Source organism: Myripristis murdjan, chromosome 4, assembly GCF_902150065.1.
Source record: "Myripristis murdjan chromosome 4, fMyrMur1.1, whole genome shotgun sequence".
Taxonomy (NCBI): Eukaryota; Metazoa; Chordata; class Actinopteri; order Holocentriformes; family Holocentridae; genus Myripristis; species Myripristis murdjan.
This window is the reverse complement of record NC_043983.1, coordinates 26,574,979-26,595,610: the sequence shown is the minus strand read 5'-3', so window position 1 is coordinate 26,595,610 and position 20,632 is coordinate 26,574,979. Positions and strand designations below refer to the sequence as shown.

Sequence of the window (20,632 nt, the reverse complement as noted above, 5' to 3'; positions counted from 1 at the left end):
TCCATCCTGTGAACAGTTGGCCAGCGTGAATATGAATGGGAGAGAAATGAGGCAAACTGACCTTGACTACGAAGGCATGTTCTGTACATTCTTATGCAACCATATTTGTTATGTTCAGATGCAATGACTGTAGACAAGAAGCCAAAAAGGGCCATTACGGTTCTACGGGTTCACGTTCCCATTGTTTGTAACAATACAAATGTAGACAAATCTTTCGCAGCCACAAAATATGTTCTAGACTCATGGTTATTCGTAAGGCCCTGTGTCAAAGTCTCAGGTGAGGAATTTTAAAGTGAAAAATCTATTTTCAGTAGTTTGTCAGTTTGTCAGTAATAGCCTATCTCATGCTAATATTGACATTAGCAAATTGAGATGTGAGCTAAGTTAATCCTAATTAGCTGCGTTGCTCTAAACAAAGTCATTGAATAATGTTGTGGCAAAGCTACCAAGAACCTATCAAGTTGTTCCTCCCGAAACAGAAGGGTTTTTTTTTTTTGCATTAAACTCACAATTCATTTAATCATTTTCTTGTGAAAAGAGAACATGTTTCCATTAGCTGTGCATGCATTCTACCAACATCAACAAACTCTTGCTCCAACACAGTGACATCAGTTGAACATTTACAGCTGTTGCCTTGGCAATGTGAACCAACCTGAAAAGCGCTGATTTGCCCTTAACCAAAGGCTGACGCTGGTTCTACCCATTCTATTTCTATGGGACAGATTCAGTTTGCCAGTGGTCTTCATCAGGAAGCCATGGGTGTTATATTTTCATCCCATTTCACCTCATTTCCTTTGACTGTCTGTCTGTTTGTTTGTTTGCAGGATATCTCTTAAAGTTATGGAGGTGGAAAGGATGGTCATGGGGCAAGGAAGAACTGATTGACTTTTGATACTGACTGGCCTGATTGCAGTGTGGCAGTGGGTGTGGCTTCTCATAAAAACGCATGTTACAGACTAAAAAAAAAAAAAACATCCAAAGGGGACCAAAGGGCAGTGTAGCACTAGGCATTGGTGAATATCAAAAATGTGGAACTGGCATATCTTGACAGTTACATAGTGTTAGTGTTAGTGTTAGCTAGTGTTAGTGTCAGTTAGTGTTAGCTTGCAGCTAACACTAACTGATGGGACCATCAACTGATGCTGATGATGTTGGTGATGTTGGAATTACTAAGGTTATCTGGGTGGAATGAAATTCTCACATACGAATATCAAAGATTTCAATTTAAGTACATAATGATTTTTAAGCTGGAAAAATCATTATGTACTTAATATCTTTTTTAAAATACCAAAAAAATTTGTCTTTAGAAATATGAAGCCACACAAGCATAAAGTAATATTTTAAGACCACAAATGTGTGATTAAATGACTTAGAGTGAAAAAAAAAAAAACAGAATACAGAATCTTATCAGTCCAAGCTTGAAAGTTCATAACTGTTACAATGAGAATACAAACAGCACTATATGACAATTTGTGTGTGTGTGAATTGACGCACAGCTGTAAAGTCTAAGTACTTTGTTAAGAAAAGCACCAGATTATTAAATGTCAAGGTGTCCTCTTAAGCACTGACCTCCATAGATCCAATGATCACCAACACACCAGATAATGTCAGGGGAAAGGAAAAAAGATGAAATCGTTATAGTAATACAGCAACACAAATGTGATGTTGTCAGGAGTAGAGATGACAGCTACAAGATTTCGATGGCAGTGAGGCAGTTTTACAGCAAGCAGCTCAGATGACAGTGACGGTTTAGGAAAGGTTCAGGGATAAAACTGACATAAGGATTTTAAACAACCAGATACAAAGTCTTGATCTGGCATCTGCAAAGGACTCTCTCTCAACTTGCTCTCTCTCCCTTTCTCTGTCCCACACACACACACACACACAAACACACACACACACACACACACACACACACACTAGTGTTGCAAAGGGGTGGAAAGTTTCCGGTAAATTTCCCGGAAAGTTTCCGAAGATTCCCGTGGGAATTTTCACTCTGGAATATTCCAATTTTTCCGAAAATTCACAGGAATATTCAGCTCGGGAATTTTGGGAATTTTCGTTTTTTTTTTTTCTTGTTATCCATTTGAATGAGGTGTTTAAACAGTTTCCATGGAAATTTAAGCTTGGGAAATTTGGAAATTTTCATTTTTGTTGTTGTTAACTTAAGGTGAATGGGGAAAAAATAAACAATAATCAATAAAATGAATGTCGGCATCAATATCACCACTTTTTAGTTGCTGAGGGGGACATACAGTGCTGTGAAAAAGTATTTGCCCCGTTCCTGATTTCATATTTTTTTGCGTATTTGTCACACTTAAATGTTTGTACAGTTTTTAAATGATGATTTCGTTTATTAAGGGAAAAAGGCTATCAAAACCTACCTGGCCCTATGTGAAAAAGTAATGTACCAGCAAGTCCACCTCTGAACGGCTTAAAAAAAACAAAAAACAAAATGAAGGTTTTGGAGTGGCCTGGTCAAAGTCCAGACTTAAATCCAATTGAAATGCTGTGGCATGACCTTAAACAGGCCTTTCATGCTCGAAAACCCTCCAATTTGGCTGAATTTAAATATTTATGTAAAAAGGAGTGGGCCAAAATTCCTCCACAGCGATGTAAAAGACTCATTGCCAGTTATGAAAATTCCCAAAAATTCCCTGGAAATTCATTATAATGTAACATGTTTGCATGCATATCTGCTTATAACAAACCAAAATGTTTATTATGTATACATGTGTATGACCAGGTGAATGCAGTGAATATAAATTCCCGAAAATTCCCTGAAAATTCCCATTTATTCCCATTAATTTCCAAAAATTCCCATGGAAATTATCCGACTTTGAAAATTCCGGGAATTTTGCAACACTAACACACACACAAACACACAAACAAACACACACACACACACACACACACACACACACACACACACACACACACACACAAACACCAAGACAATATTTCATATTTCATACAGAGAAAAGAGGAAAGACAGGCAAACGCAAAAGACAGACTGGAATAAAAGAAAATCAGTGAGGAAAATTAAAGAAAATAAGAAAGAGAGCAAGAAAGAGACTGTACGAAAGACTAAGACCAATGAAAGGAAGAAAGAAAGAGCAAGAAACAGCAAGAGGGAGAAAGAAAGAGAGCCTCATGCAGAGGCCCAGGGGGTATCCTGCTATCCCAGAATGCTTTGCTCTAACCTACTTTGGTATTTCTGTTTCTGTCTTTGTCTCTGCAGCACTCTGAGTGGGCTAGCTACCCATACACACCATCTGACTGACTTTGTGTGTGTGTGTGTGTTCTTGAATTCCTATCTTTCTGAGGACCAGCATTATAGGAATGTAAGGGTGTGTGTGTGTGTGTGTGTGTGTGTGTGTGCGCGCGCGTGTGTGAGTCACAACTACCCAGCCTGAGTTGAAGCCCTCATGTCAGCAAGCATCCTCACTGCTGACCTCGGACCTTCCTCAAGAGGTAAGTATAAAGGCCTTAAAATTTTTCACAGGGGAATGACTGCGCGCACATACACACACACTCTCTCTCTCTCACTCACACACACACACACACACACATACACATACACACAAGCACACACACACGCACACAGCTCAGAGGAAAAGCGTGTTCACAAATTTACATGACCAGAGATAAGATTAAGTCAAACATCAGGTGTGCTAATGAGTCATGATGATAACACTCATGTTTTTAAGTCATCATCAAAACACTTGTATGAGTGCAGATGTGTGTGTGTGTGTGTGTGTGTGTGTGTGTGTGTGTGTGTGTGTGTGTGTGTCTGTGTCTGTGTGTGTCTGTGTGTGTATGTGTATGTGTTAGAGAGAGAAAGAGACAGATAATCATATGACTTAGTGCGATATTGAAGTGTATGAGTGACTGCGTCAGTGTGTGTTTGCTGAATATCTGAGTCAGTGTGTAATGTTAACACATACATCTGCATGCAAGTGTGCGAGTGTCATTTCTGTGTGTTTCTGTCTGTGATTATCTGTGGGCAAATGAGTGTATATAACTCATGTGTATGTATGTGCATGTGTTAGCTGTGTTGGCTGTGTTTGTTTGTGTGTGCGTGCGTGTGTGTGTGTGTGTGTGTGTATGTGTGTGTTTCAGAGCAGTGCTGGCTGAGTGGGCTGCCTGACGACCAGCCCAGCAACACTCTGTTTCCATGGAAACTAATGAGAGGTGCATAGAGGAGAGAAGTGTGAGACGGAGGAGAGAAAGTTTTGTCCGCTATTTCATTCAAAGCAAATGACATCAAATGACATCTATCTATCTATCTATCTATCTATCTAAGTGCTTTATATCTCCTATCTCCATAATGAAAATAGTGGATGAGATATGACACTAGTTGAAAATTTAAGATAACAATGACTCAGTTTGGAAATTTTTTCAGTGATACCTTTGCTTAGCCATTCCATTGTCAAAGTAGTTGTTTTACTCTGGAAATATGTATTTAAAAAAATTGAACAAGATAAAAAGTGTGTGGATTTTGACTCTCATCACAGTTCATATTGTGCTGTGTCAATATATTTCAACTTCTACAGATGATCTTGTGGATTGCTGTGCTCCATATTGCTTAGACGTTGCCCTGTGTCAGAATACTTCTAAAAATAATTATAGAAATATCGCAGCTCTTTTTCTGTCTCTCTCTCTCTCCCTCTATGGCACACCCCCTCACACACACATATCACACACATCCGCCCTCACCTCTCATGAATCTGACATCCAACACTGGAACCAGGGCTCCATCTGGTGTATGTAAAGAAACACACATACATACAGCTGTCAAACCTCTTTTCTCCTGAAACCACGAAGCAGAAAGTCAGATGGAGACTGATGCTGTATAAACTGCTTTGGTCTTTAATCTTTAGCAAGCAATTAGTGAGCAATTATATTTTTATAATTATTTTTCTCCAAACAACAGTGTCCAATCTCTACGTTTCTCCAAGAGCAGGTCCCAAACACTATGAGGATATTCGCCTATATTTGGCTGTTAATGCAAAAGAGAGATTATATAGTGCTGTTGGCTATACAATTCTTATTTTCTGACTGCTGAATGGGGAAAGACCAAATATTGTTGAGTTTGTTAAAAGAATGTAACTTCTCAGTGATCATGTCCTGTAATCATTTGGATTCAAAACACAGGAACACAGAGGGTGGCTACAACACACTGTCATTTTCAGTGAAAATAGCAGAAATCAACAGTGAACCGGCCAACTGATCATCAGGTACAAGACTGTATAGATTATTTGATATATTATTCAATACAGCAAATGAATATTGAATGCAGCAGATGGCATGTTGTGGTTGCAACAATGACTGAATATTACAGCTGACAGATTACCACAGAGGCTAGTCATAGCAGGTTGGTCTTCCTCTTTTCTACCTCCCCTCCCTACTCCTCCTCTCTCTTCCTTTATGGGTAGGTCCCGTTTGGGTCCCATTTGTCCTTCCAACTGCTCCTGTCCTCTTCTCCCTCACTATTGCTTGTCTAACTATGAAGCTGCTTAAACTGTCTGTTATTGGAGCAGATGTCAAAATGGTAACATCAAATTCAGTTTCAGGGTCACAAAGGAAAGGAGGCGATAGCGAAAGAAAGTAGGTGGTATTTTAAGGGTAAAGGTTCATCTATAGTTCTGCAGCAAAATGCCACCATAGGTACAGTGTTGGTGTCTGTGGCTCCTGCATAGTCCACGAAGCCTGCAGCAGGAACCTACTACACCAATACAAAAATTTAACTATACACAGGGCAATGCAAGACCACAATATCTGTGATCAATCTGCTAAACCACTTTGTGCTGCGTCTGGTTTTGCAGGTTTATTTCCGCTGAGAAAGATGACAGCATAGTCCCAGTTGTCGTCTTTTTTCAAACTGAGGGGATTTGCAGATACGTTCTAATGTTGCCAGTATTCATGGGGACAAATATCCCAAAACATCACTCTGGACACTGGACAGTCAGAACTATTTATGCTCCAACCGGCATATGAAACTACAGCGAAGTTACAGTAACACTGCAACACAGAACTATAATTTGACCTTAATGGGACAATGTGTATGTCTTCCCCTATCACTCCCTATCCTTGCTTACAGAGATTCTAGGAGATGCACATACACACAGATACACATAGACATATACACTCACCCATGTAAATTGGTCCTAACATGTAAATAACATTAGCTTGTCCTCCACCAGCAGCCCCAGACCGCCCCATTTGATTGGCTAATGGTTGGGAAGACTCTCTCACATTGACTCACTTTCTCTGTCTCTCTCTCTCTCTCTCTCTCTCTCTCACACACACAGACACACATACAGACTGACACACACACACTGAAACACACATATTTCCAACTGAATGCTCTGTTAGCATTCATACAGACACAGTTACTAACACTTGACTAGTGTTCGGCCAGTCAGAGAGACAGACAGAGAAAGAGAGTCAGAGAAAGGGTCAGACAAGACACACACACACACACACACACACACACACACACACACACACACACACATACACACACACACACACCGATGGCCTGTTCTAGCTGGGTGCTGTCCACACTTGTGGGGGTCTGGAGGGCCCCTGTCATAGCCCACTCTCCCCTGTGCATGTGTGTGTAAGTGTGACTGTGTGTGTGTGTGTGTGTGTGTGTGTGTGTGTGTGTGTGTGTGTGGGTGGGTGGACAGTGAATCTGAGTTGTCATGTTTAGGAGAATATATCTGCATATTTATGACCTGGGATGCACACACACATACAACTACATTCCTATGCATATAAACATAGATACATATACAGACAACATATACAAAGCACATAATGAAAGGTAGAGAATATGAAAAATAAATAATGGCACTATGTTGAGGAGCACAGCAGTACATAGCAAAGTGAGAGAGAGGTATAGAGAGAGAGAGAGAAAGAGAGAGAGAGCAAGAGAAAAGAGACAACAGTAGGCAGGAGAGAGAGTCTGTGTGGGTTGACTTTCTCTCTCTGGTGCTATGGTAACCTACAGAGCTGCAGCTAATCACGCTGGGAGAGAGGGAGAGAGAGAGAGAGAGAGAGAGAGAGAGAGAGAGAGAGAGAGAACAAGAGAGAGAGAGGACAGAGGTTCATTTTCAGATAAGTGGAAGATAGTGAAGCATAATATCTAATAAAATTTGAACTTGGCTATCGACATATTGTCACATGTTCCATACGGTACGCTCTACAGTTTAAACATTTCTATTTGCTTCCACTAACAGTGAGACTCCCACCGGTGCAGACGTTGAATCTATAGAAAAACACACCAGGGGGTATGCCCTGGTTTTCCAGAATAAATCCCATCCATACATGAGCATTAGCTGGATATGACAAGCAGCAAAAGGTAATCTGAATTTGATATTTCTTATTATTTCTTATTTCTTACTTCAATGGCAAGAGCCCAATCACACAAAAGCAGAAAATCTATCAGAAATGTATTTTGAATCAACACATAAAAACATAAAAAATAAAAAATGGGTTTATAGAAGGCCACTGTTTCCCGCATCTTATCAGTCATTTGTAATTGCTCCATTTTGGTTCCTCAACTTTAGTCAGTGGGTTTGGAAGGTTTGTTGGGAAATGATAGTAGATTCAAGGGCAGACACAATAGTGGATTAAAATGAATTACTGCCTCTGCAGCCATTTTTTTTTAATCCTCAGTGATTGTCTGGATGTAAAGGGTGTTGATTCCTAACACAGAACATCCGGCTGTCCCCACTGTTTCCAGAAGCATAAAATAAAAATAAATAAATAAATAAATAAATAAAAAGACGGGTAGCCTTGCTAATTGCCTGTGTGGATAAAGGTGTAGGTTTAGTTTAAATGACTGTGTTTTCTGCTGTTAATTCAGCAGATTTTATAGTTGATCGTAATGTCAACATAATGTAAAGTGTGAATGTAAAGAATGCTTATACCCCCCAGTGATCAACAAATCAGATTGTCATGGTTTCGTGTTGCTTGTTTTGTTTGGTTCTGTTTCCTGTGTGTTTCTGTCATGGTTTTGTGTTTTGTTTGTATCTGTTTCCTGTGTTTCATTTGCCTGGTTCTTTTTAGTGATTTCACCTGTGTCTTGTTTGCTCCTCCCAGTGCCACACCTGTCCTGTGTCTGTTAATCATCCCTGATTGTTCTGATCCCTCCCAGTGTTTCCCTCAGCCTATCCTCTGTGTTCTCCTGTCTTGCGCTCCAGCCGCTTCCCCAGGTGTGTCTTGTTTGATCATTTAGTTCTTGTGTATTTAAGTCCTAGGCCTGTATCACGAAGCGGGATTAAGGGGTTAGCGAGATAACTTCAGGCTCAACTCCGGATTTTCTGTATCACAAAGCTGGTTCACCTCTGATCGGGATAGAAAACCTGTCCTAATCCTATCCTGAAAGTTAGCCTGCTCCGCGGCAGGCTAATTTTCAGGATAGGATTGAATCCTACATAAAGCACCGCCCCCTGGCCAATCAGCTGTTTGCCAAACCGTGGCCTGTCCAATCATTGAGGATCCCGAAGAGCATTACGGCGTGAAAGGATTTTCCTTGACCGATCAAACCCGTTAGATTTTGCCGACGACTCTCTGTATGAGAGAGAGGATGTAATGTAATGTATGTAATGTGAAACAGCTTCAGCCTGGCTAACAGCTGCTGCTGTACAGAGCTGACACTGGAGGAGAGGAACACACACAGGAGAGATCATTAAAGGAAATTTGATAATCAAAAGTATTTTTAGAGGCGTTTCACAACATTTTAGGGACATTTGAAATGGCACAATTAATTAGCTCTAAATATTTTTGGGGGGCAAATTATTCCTGTGCTGAGGGGTTACATGTGGGGGATTTCAATTATACCGGTCATACACGCAGCACATCTGTGCAGTGCAGTGCATGTGTTTCAGCGTCAGATGTGGACTTGATTTGACTTGACTTGTGGATTGATGTGTAATTTGCGCATTTATGCAGTCGGCAATTCGTTGCCAAGCATTCTGCCTTCTCTTCGCGGCAGCCACGGTGTTCGATTTACTATGTAAATTTTGTTTTTCCACCTCATACTTTTCCAGTATAATACACTGCACCTCCCCCGTGACATACGCTGTGCTTTTTTCCCTTGTGGTTCATGTTTGTGATTGGTCTGCTGCCTCAGACTCCGCCCCTTATACGTGCGCGTTCACGGCTCCTGATGAGGCAAACCTGGATCGAGTGAGCGAATTGATAACCAGCCTTGTGATACCGGTTATCCCTGATCACCATGATCTCGATTAGTGTATCCTGATAGGTCTGGCTAATCCAGGGAAATCTAAGCTTGCTTCGTGATACAGGCCTCTGTTCTGAGTTCTGCTTCTTGTTGGTACATTGTGCTGTGCTGTCTTATGTTATGCTGTTTCCTGCCCTGTGTTTCTGGTGTTTCCTGCAATCCCTGTGAGTGATTACATTTTTGTTTGCCACTGAGCATTTTTGCCTGCCTGCTCCTGCTTTTGGGTCCTCCTTCCTCCATCTCCCATGACACAGATTGCAAGACCTCATATAGATTTGAGTAGAAGTCAAGAATCTTGAGCAGGTATGCTACACCTGCACAGTGTCCCTTTTCAACTACAAATATGTGTCAGATAACAGTTTACACACAGAGCAATTATAACTGAGTTTTCAATTAACTTGATCATAGAATAAAGGTTGAATAGACAGTTGAATAATATGCATATTTTCTGTAATTAAATTCTGTAATAAACAGGTGAACAAGGTTACCTGTTTGGTGTTTGGAGCCGAAATGTGTACGCCAACTGAAGAAAAGAAAATATGCAGATTATTTGACCGTCTCCTATTGAGTCTCTTTTTCCATCCCAAGTGTGGGCCTCTACAATACTTATTCTATAATCAAGTGGTTTTGAAGTGCTGACACACCTTTTGGATGAACTGAAGATGAACAGAAGACACTGAGGCACAAACTACGGACATTATTTCTCACCAGTGATTGTGAGTTGAAATAACATTCTAACACTGAAACATTTACTGTTTCAGTGTTTCTAATGGATTACAGTGAATCCACATCAACAGACCTAATGAAAGCATTCAATTTTCATTCACTTGGATTTGATCAAAAAAGCTCTGTAACTCAAAATACAAAACACTTGAATGTGTATTACATATTACACAGACATACACAAAAAACTGTGTTCAGGGTTTGATTCATTTTTAGTGTTCAATTCTTGTTGTGACAGCTGACAAAAACAAAGAAGCTATTAAGCTATACCCATAATAGCTGTTCGTCCTATAGCTCACATGCATTGCATTCTGCGTGCAATGCAATGAAGCAAATTAATAACATGATTGACATGATTCAACCTCATGAAATATGCTGAACACTTTGCTGACCATCTAGTAGAGACAAAACTGGAGTCAACTGTGCCTCCAGAAAGGAGGCACAAAAATGAATGCATAATCCACAGATCTCCATGTTTATTGCTACAGATTCCTTCCTCAACTTCATCTACACAAAAAGGGCCAATCAGCACCTGTGATCGTTTGTCAGATTCACTCCAGAATTTTTTGCCTGTACATACATTGGCACATTTGGCAGACATAGACAGCTTGTAGAACATATGGGCAATGTACTTTCTGGTGAGAACAGGTGCGCAGATAATGGTGAAAACTGGTTCCAAAGTGCTCCTGTGGTGGTACACAACCAATCTAACGTTTGTTCAAAAGAGCTTCAAAGGCAGAATCTCTCACGACCTAGGGACAACCGCAGGCAAAAATTATCTAGCACAGCATGGAAGGGTGTGTTGTTTTAAAGTTTGACTCAGGCCTCTGAAACAATCATGTATATATCTATATCTATATCCATATAGATATAGATATATACCACCATATATATCTATATCTATATCTATATCTATCTATCTATACATAGATAGATAGATAGATAGATAGATAGATAGATAGATGGATGATGGTTTCAGAGGCCTGAGTCACAGTTATATTACAGGGCAGGCCAGTAGAATTAGTTTGTTCATACAAATACCTGGACTTCATGTTGGAGGAAGACCTGTCTTTCAAGTTTCATGTTGAGAATTACTCACCAAAATTAAAGTTAAAGTTTAGTTTTTACTTGAATTTTTGCCTATTTTAGTTGCAATCTTTAGATTCTGTGACATTCAAGAAATGAATTGCAAAAAACAACTAAAGCTGGAGGTTTTTATTTCAAATACTGAACTCAAGACCTACCTCAACCAATATCAACCTGTTCTTGTATTTAACTTTTTTTCTCGTAAAATAAAATAAATAGTATAGGAAATTTGTTGACCTGGTGAACAACCTGGTTTCAATTTGCAGAATGTTAAGAGTGTCCGCTAATAAAGACGTTTCTTAAAATATTCGGATTTTATGCTTGGGAGATAATATCAATTAGGCATACCCGTGAGGAACTGCTCAAACAACATTTTATGTAGGCTAGAGGGAAATCCTTATTTATTGTGAATGTTAAGCCATTTCTATTAAATTTTGCATGAATGCTGAAGCGGGATAAAATAGGCTAATGCAATAATGCAGGTTCCTCACGTTAAATTGCTATGCATCAAAATTGTAATACTTTGTTTTAAATGCATATGACTCAGGGATGTCAGTTTCACAAGCCAATAAGGCTATGATTAAGCTAATCAAGAGCATGGCCTATACCTTTTAAAATAAGTGGGTCGGGAAGCGGGTCGGGTACATCATTTTAATTAATACTTGCGGTCCGAGTTGCGGTCAGGTTGGCTGAAAACGTCAGGCGAGTGCAGGTCGTTTATAAGTGTACCCGCGCACCACTGGCATGTATGCGCGCGTGTCTGTGTGTGTGCACGAACAAGAATGACAGGGAGAAAGAGCACTACGCAGAGATGAATGAACGGAACGATATTTATATTTCAAAATCGCGTTGGGGGAAAAAAGCGGAATCAATTTGTGGCACTTGGTGTTGATTGTGTGGCGCTGCGCCACACATTGGTCTATGTATAGGAAACACTGTATATACATACATATATATAAATGCATAGAATCTCAATTCTGTAAATCCTGTCAGCTACAGTATTGATGTATATTGCTTGCTTGCTGTAGTAGGAAAACATCCATTTTACTTTTGCACCCAGGACTCAGAGACATGATCTCTTTATGAGAGATTAACAGGCCTACATACTGCTCCATATTGGAAACAGCAAGCTATGAACCTTGTCTTTAGAGTGTGGCTTTGTCAGTTTCAGTGCAAAAGCTCTTAAAGCATCTGACGTCATTCTCTGTGGCTAGTTTCAAGATTTAGGAGACAGATGAGTGGCATAATATATTTTAAATGTTTTTTAGTGTTGTTCTGTGTATGACAGCCCCTGTAAGTCAGAGGAAACCTGGCCAGCTCACTCTATCTTTCTCTCTCTTTATCTGTCTTTCTCACTATCATACTCTTTCTTCTCCTCTCTGTCGCTTTCTTTCCCTGCTTATTTCTCACAGTTTCATAATCCTACTGAATATGATGCAACCATACAGTAACAATGCACAGACAGACAGGCAAACAGACACATGCATACTACACAGTCAAATACAGACAACACACAGGCAGACACAGTTCTTGTAAAACCAGACAACTCAGGAAATATTTCATCTACATTTAGGCTCAATTCATTCACACATCAAAATCTCATCTGTCTGCTTTTATTTCTGTTTTTTAACCTGTCTATCTGTCTGTGTATGTAGGCCAGGGTGCCCCAGTTGCCACAGGACCTACTTTAATGTGATTGGCTTAATCAAGCAGTCCCCGGCACCAGAATTGTATCCCTCCACCATGTAAGGCCTAGTCCCTGACCTCACCTTTCAGTCAGAGAGAAACTCTCCAAGATATACATGTATAATTTTAACATTCCCCGCAAAAACCATGGATCTCCACAAAATCAGTTTTCCAGGAATGAAGGGATAAGGTGTTGATTTTGTCCACATGTTGGATAATATCAGGTGTAATTTACAATAGAATAAAAACATTAGAACTGGACATTTGAGGTTTCAGCAGGAAACCTCCAGGCCAAGACACCACAGATATGCAGAAGATACAGTGTAATGAAAAAATGTGTGATAGCTTCAACAAGGCCTACTGCTAGAATCATCACTGTGGGAAAAAAACACAGGGAGCACTTGGTTATGTTGCGTGTTAGTAACCGATAGACTGTAGGCCTACTTAACAGCTGTTTAAAATTGTCATCAACATATTTTACATCATTCAAGTGTTTAAATTCTATTTTACTGTTATGTTTGTAAATGTTTTTATTTTTTCTACTGATTTCTATTTCTTATTTTATATTCAGATTGTGTGTTTAGTTTTATTTTTTCGTATTCTAGGTTATGTTTCCTCTATTAGAGCCTCTTTAAATGATGGTCTGATGAAATCAAACACACATCAAAACTAAGCCACTCAAATATCTGAAAGTGCTTTAGCCTCTATTAACTCAGGTCAGCCTGCCACCAATATATGTCATTGCCAATTAAATTGCTGAAACTCAAAAGAGACATTCAGTAAGCTAATGTTGCCAGGTAACAAATACACCTCCAGCCTCTATGCAGAGTTTTGGATGATATTGCTTAGCAACTAAATTTGGCTGCAGGTATTAAAAATTGACCTCTCAGTGTTGTATAAGTGTGTTACATTTTGGGGCACAGAATTCAGGCTTATAATGTTCCAGTTCACAAGTACACTGTAAACCAATGACAGTCTAGCTACTGAATAATCATTTTTTGACATCAACACATTTAAAGACACTAAGATTCTCTAGACTTAAAATAAAGAGGGACTCAGCGGTCTCCACATCACATTATCACATTATCAGGTACCATCCAGATGCCAAACTACAACTTTAAGGAGTATGAAAGCTAAACTTTTTTAGGTGTCAATGTTCAGAATAATTTTAAAACATGTTTTTTTTGTTTTGTTTTGTTTTGTTTTTTTGTGAACATGTTTTTTCATGGTCAGTACACCCTGGTCAAAAATACATCTCATCATGTTTTTCTGTTTTGTTTTTCTGGGTTCACTGCAAATTCCAGCTCACTGTCCCAAACTAGTGATTGGAAAAAAAAAAAAAAAACCTGAAGAATTTCATTTTGGTTTACCCTCGCCCGCAGAGTGGGTGCTCATTTTGCAGGATAGAAATCTTGATTTACAGTTACAACTAGCACTAAATTAAACCAGACATGCATTTTTGGTTTTAGTTAGTTCTGAAGAGATTATTATCCACTAACAAGTTAAATGCAAGATGATATCTGACTAGATCCAAAATTTAGATGCTCAAATAAAGACTGAAATTTTAATGAGCAAGCTTTAGAGATGGCAACCAAATGGGGTCACTAGGCTAGAGCCCAAAATCCTGAAAATCCATCCCTGGTAACAAAACAGATTGCGACAAACTGCTCTGCCCGTCAGCCAAACTGAGACCCCTCCATCACCAGGAGAGATACTGAGGCTTAGCAGGGCTCAGGAAACAGAGTTACTCTGATCATGTTGTGTATTATGCCTGGAACAATCCCATAGCTTTGGAGTGTACCATTGAATCCGTGGGCTAAGGTGAATGCCATGTATTTGTGATGTTTCAGGCTCAAATCTTGCTCATGGCCTCTCTCATCCCAAGTCTCTTTCTGCCATCTTTCCTGCCACTGCTCTGCATACTGTCTAATGAAGCAGAAATAAATCCCAGAGCTTTATAACTGCAGTAGACAGAGCTGTGAAGATGAGATGTTTCCTCCTACGCAGGCAAGCAGACAGGCAGCAGCTCTAGAGACCCAAACACCACTGACTGTACTGTAACGCAGTGGAATAAATGATTAACTTTCACTGATAGCAAACTGTAAGCCTGCAGCCGCCATCTGAGCTGTTAGCTAACTGACGTTATCATAAGATTTCATAGATTTAATTCTGCAGCTGGTAAATTTCTTCAGATTTTGCTCTAGTCTCTAGTCTTAAAAAATGACGGAACATATCTTTATTGTAACATCAGGTTCACACTTTATAGCTAAGAAAACTTGTAAGGGCTGCCATGTCAGTGAGCTTTGTTGGGGTTGATGGGACCAGATGGAGCAGAGTTGTATGAGTGAGTCAGGAACATCAAGATGGCTGGAATAAAAATGACTAAAAATAATAACAGTGGTGGTTGGAATAAAAATGCCTCAGTTCACCATGAGGGTACCACAGGTAGGCAGATAGATCTAAAAGTACAATATGATATAATATGTGATGTTGCTTACAGAGTTCCTCATCTTTTATAGTTTATATTAGTTTTCTTAATTTTCAGATTTTATTGTTATTTCAGTTAGATTTCTGTTGGTGATGCTGACTCTGAGTTTTAATTTAATTTTCATTTCTCTCTTTATTATTTATTTTATTTTTATATTTTTATAAATGTCCAGTTTTACTTAAGTTTTGAGTTTGTTTTAAAGTTTCCTATCAATGGTCATGCATGTATGGAGTGTGCTGGTAACACCTGTTTTGTGTACATACTAAGAGAAAATCATTCTTGGATACATGAGAAAAATTCAGTTTCAATTTTTTAAATTTCATTTCAGCTTTGAAGCAAGACATTTAAGTCTGACATTATTTTTAATGAATGAAGGTAATAGTTTTATTTTCAGTAATTCTTTCTAAAAATAACTGCAGTTTATTAAATAAATAAATTATTTCCGTTTTAATTCCCTAATAAGAAAATGTGTTCTCTTTTTGTTTAAGATAAATATATATTGGGCATACAAATGTTTTTTTTTGTTTTGTTTTGTTTTGTTTTTCATAAGTGTCAACACCTTCCTAAACCTTTGATATGACCCAGGGGACAAAAAATAATACTTTTTCTCTTTGACAGTTTTATCAAAACAGTTGTATATGAGATACTACTATACCTTTGCAATACTACAACTATCTATCAATTTTACAAATCTTACAATTTGATCCTAGGCACTTCAGCTGTCACACATAATCTACTGATTTATTGTTGCATTGTTGTTGTTGTTTTTATTATTATTTCTTTTAACTCTGCCTTGTAAGGTGACCTTGAGTGTTTTGAAAGGTGCCTATAAATAAAATGTTATTATTATTTTTATTAGTAGTAGTAGTATTAATACTATTAGTGTGCAGTTCCCACTACTAGTAAAAATAATAATAATAATAATAATAAGTATTATAAAATGTTTTTCACTGAATCTGTATTATCAGAGAATGAGCTCAACATAAGTTATAAAGTTATAAAGTTCAATCTTGAACTCACAAAACCCATCACAAGAAAAAGGCACTCCAGAGGGGATAAAAACTGTGGTTTACCACTTAAGAATAAAAACTTTCTAAGAGGATCATTCTTACACTTGTTCTTTAAGAGCCTTACAGCATATGAGCTGCCCTCAGGTGGTCAGGCAGAGAGCTCTGCAGGCAGGGGAGCAGCCGAGAAACCCCGGTCCCCCATGGTGCAGAGCTGAGTCCTAGAGGCATAGAAGACCAGGCTGTCGCCTGACCCGAGGTAACTAGTGGAGGTTTGGGGAAATCCTAGTGGCTCAGCAGGGAAGGACGCATGTTGTTCACCCACGAGTTTGAATCCTGTTCTGCTGCAAATTGTATCATATTTCCAAAGCAGAAATATGCTTTAAGAAGTACCAGGAAGCAACGGAAGGTTTGGGGCTGAACAGTTAGTCACATGCTGGTGTGGGTGCTCAGATTGTTCTCAGACCCACTTGTTAACTCACATACTGATATCTTTACTCAACAATAAAGCTCTTTAAACTGAGCTGCTATTAAAAGTCAGGATACCGCAAGCAGCACAGACATACATATATGTATACAGATATGTACACTGAGACAGATTGCTCCTCACCCACACAGATTCGTCCAAACATAAATGCCCCTCAAATTGAGATGAGATCACTAGCAACTGTTCATATGTCTTTCTGGGTTACAAACACACTTCTCCATACTCTATATACATTAACAGTGCCAGTAGCACTTCTGGACTACTGGGACAGCATGATACTGCACAGCTATAGCAAGAGCCCTGATACAGGAAAATAAAGGAACGTTATGTAATTAATACTCCTCCTCCTATGCAGATACAGTAGGTAAGCCTGGCAGTCCTCGCCTTAGCTCTCACCACAGCCATAAAATGACTAACACATCTCATATATTCCCCTGTATTTAGTATATGTCAGTCATTCTTAACTCATACATTTCCATATTGCCAAACAGCCCCAGATTCAGGCACAGCTACAGTCTTTGTGTGACTAATACTGTAAAATACATGCTCTGTAATGTTGATATCATTAAAATAGGTTTCATACTGTAATACCTAACCCCCCTCTAATGCAACGCAGCATGCAGACAATCTCTGTCCTTCTCCCTCTCTCTCTCACCCACACATACACACACACACACATATACACACATATAGGTACAACACAGTGTATCAAAGCCTAAAGAACCTCTGTTTACCTGCTATCAGTATCCTAAGATTCACAGTGTTGGCAAGGACAAGTGACTGGTAAAGCCAAGAGAGACAGAGAAAGTGGTGTGGGGCGCTTGCTGTCAAATTCCCTTCTTCAGAAATCGTTCCTCTCTTTCCCCCTCAGCCGGCTTCTTCCAACACACCAGCTTTCATCTTTCCAGTAAAGAGAGCAGGAAGAGAGCGAATAAGCCTATATTTAAATAATTAGCATTTCTCTTGCATGTTTTTTTCTTCTTCCAGATTTCTCTACAATCTCTGGGGAAGCCGGAGCACCAGTGATACACTGCCGCGCACTCCGCTGCAGGAGTCCGAACGTCAATCACACAGGTAACCTAGGGAACCACTGTGCCCGCCTCTAGCCAATGCTGATTGGTCAGCAGGATGGAGAAACAGAAGTCACAAGTCATCACAGATCCACAGATGGATACCAAGAGCTCTGGTGGGATTGTGTTCAGAGCCAAATAAACAGTAGTGGATTGCAGTACTTGTGAACTCTCTCCCCCTCTATCTCTCCCTCTCTCCTATCTCTGACTTCAGAGCCTGCCGCTTTATTTTACAGTTGCTAAGCAACAGACTAGTGTGTATGTGTGAGAGCGCATGTGTGTGTTGCAGAGAGGGAGAGGATATGTGGGAGAAGGAAAGGAGTTCAAGTCCTCAACTAACAGTCTCTCGTTCTCTCTCTATTTCTCTCTGTCAGAGGTGTGGATGGATACTGAATATTTCAGCTCTCAGCAGCAGTCTGTCTCAGTATTATGGAGTCTGTTGTTGCTTCAGTGAGGCTGGCTAGGCTGTTAAATGCACCACTAGGGGTTAGTTAATGGGGAAGGAGAGGGAACTGCACAAATTACAAACTACACTGCTTCAATAAACCATAAAATTAAAGGGCAGATAGATTGAGGGGAAACAACATCCAGATTTGTTAAACATACAATCAAGCATTTATTTATTTGAGTTTGACTCAAACATGGTAAACATGCTTTTTACTGCTTCCATAAGCCATTGTGACTCACTATATGTCTGTTGTGATTCTCAAGTTGATTCAGTGGTGCCAAAAATGGCACCACTACAAAATCACTGAAAAATACAATTTGTTGACTTTTTCCAATTTTATAAAGTTCTCCTTCCTAAAAGTTGTTTTTAAGTGTTTAAATGGACTGGCCCCACAAGTGATGTCTCAGATCTTTAAAAAGACAGACGACTCTAGGACAATGACAAGGAGCAGAACAAAGCAGAACTGTCAAATTCCAAGATGCAGGACAACACTTGGCCAATCATCCCTCTCAGTGCAAAGTACACACCTATGGTATTCTTTACCATCGGAAATTAAATCCCAAACAGAACTAAAGAGGTTTACTTTGAAAGTTAAACATTGGCTCAAGCAGCAGCAGAAATGTGAACATTAATTTCCTACTAAGCCATTATCAAAATAATAGCACTTTCCTAATGTTTAATGTCAAATTCAACTCGTGTTTTTATCTGCAATTGACAACTGCAATTGTGTTTATTTATCTATTGTATTATTCACTGCATTTGTATCATTTATTTATTTATTTTTTTCTGTATTCAGTATATCTCATTGTATTCTAAAAGCCTGACCAGGGACAAAGACTGCAAATTAGCTGAAGCTAGACGTCTTATATACATCACATTTTCCCTTTTTTGTGGCAATGTTGTATGTATCGCCCCTGTCAAATAAATATTAAATAAAATAAATAATTAAATAATTAAACATCTGGCACATATGCAGTTTACTTCAAAGCCGAACAATGCACCGTGTTTGATAATCTGCGTCAGCGGTCCACAACCACCGGTCCGCGGACCGGTACCAGGCCGCGTAAACATTCCCGACCGGGCCGTGCAGTCCGACTGTAACCCTCACTCCCCTGCAGTTGTGCACAAATGGCACGAGTTTATTAGTACCATATGTTACTTGCATTTATATTGTTTAAATATTTAACTTAATATTGTGTTCAATTTGGCCCTGGAAATAAAAGGGTATTATTTTTTGACAAAGTGTGTGCGTTTTCGTTTTTTTAAGTACCGGTTCGAGAACCGTTTAAGCACCGGAACGGTTTAAAAAATACCGAGTAGGCACTGGTATCGGATAAAACCCAACCGATACCCAACCCTAGTGTTTAATGCTCTAATTTGTTTAACTGTAAAGCACATTGCATTGCACTGGATTGTAGGAAATGTGCCACACAAATAAAGCTTGATTTACTGACTGACTGGACTAAAACATGTACCAAAACACAGCAAAGCCTCCAAGGATCAGTTCAATACCCCATAGTACTGAATATATCAGACAAGTTGATGAAATGAAAAGTAGATGCCATAAGTAAAATCTCTTGTGGTAACTCTTTTTAAGGTATGTTGTAGATGTTTTAATATAACATAGAATTGATTAGCACGATTGATTGATTAGTATTACTTATAGATGCTTTAATATATAGTAGAACAGATTATAACATTATTTGATTAATAGTCTCCATTAAGTTATCACAAGAATCCCTTTGTTGTGTTGTTATTTAATTTAGGTCAAATTGTTGTGTGTATCTCAGTGCTGGAACAACAAAAAAGAACAGAATGAGTACACTCACTCAGGTCCAGGCCTTTACTGCTGATGCTTGTAACCACATGGAGCCAGACTTCCACAACACAGCTGCAGTCAGCCTCTGACTGTTCACTCAAGGGTGAGGAAAACATCAGGCGGTCTGAGGAAATGAAAAGAAACAGCTATGATCCTGGTGCACAGTCCCTGTTCAAAGGCAGTTTGTAAATATTAAAATGAATAGAATGAAACAGAATAAAAGAGTGCTATGTGAGGGGCTCTGGATCCAAAGTTTTTGCAAATGATTCTCCGTGTTGGTTTAACATGGTGTCAGTACTGTAGCTAGTGGAGAAATATAGAGCTTCTTCTTTTTTCTCTGGAAACAAATTCAAAACTGTTGACCAACACTGTTGATGTTAAAGTGCATAACGCTGGTACCATGCTGGAGTCTCTCTATCAGATATGTAAGTCCAGGGTTTCCCCCAGTGCTTTATAGGCCTGGCGGCCGCCAGGCTTTTCTTGCCCCCCCCGCCAGGCTAAGCGTCGCTTGTTTATTTATTTTAAATAGTTTTTTTATGCACCAGAAACAGTGATACCAAAG

The 20,632-nt window shown here is 39.2% G+C and overlaps 1 long non-coding RNA gene across 2 annotated transcripts in view; it reads right to left on the bottom strand.

The window, feature by feature from the left end:
- The window catches only part of LOC115358197 (uncharacterized), a 36,066-nt gene that overhangs the window by 12,949 nt on the left and 2,485 nt on the right, over positions 1-20,632 (bottom strand). The window contains exons 2-3 of one of the 2 annotated variants that reach the window (XR_003928160.1): positions 20,081-20,194; positions 4,720-4,761 (exon numbers count right to left, since the gene is read on the bottom strand). This is a non-coding gene — a long non-coding RNA (uncharacterized LOC115358197). The remainder of the gene's footprint in view (positions 1-4,719; positions 4,762-20,080; positions 20,195-20,632) is intronic. The other variant, XR_003928161.1, reaches the window with a different exon arrangement.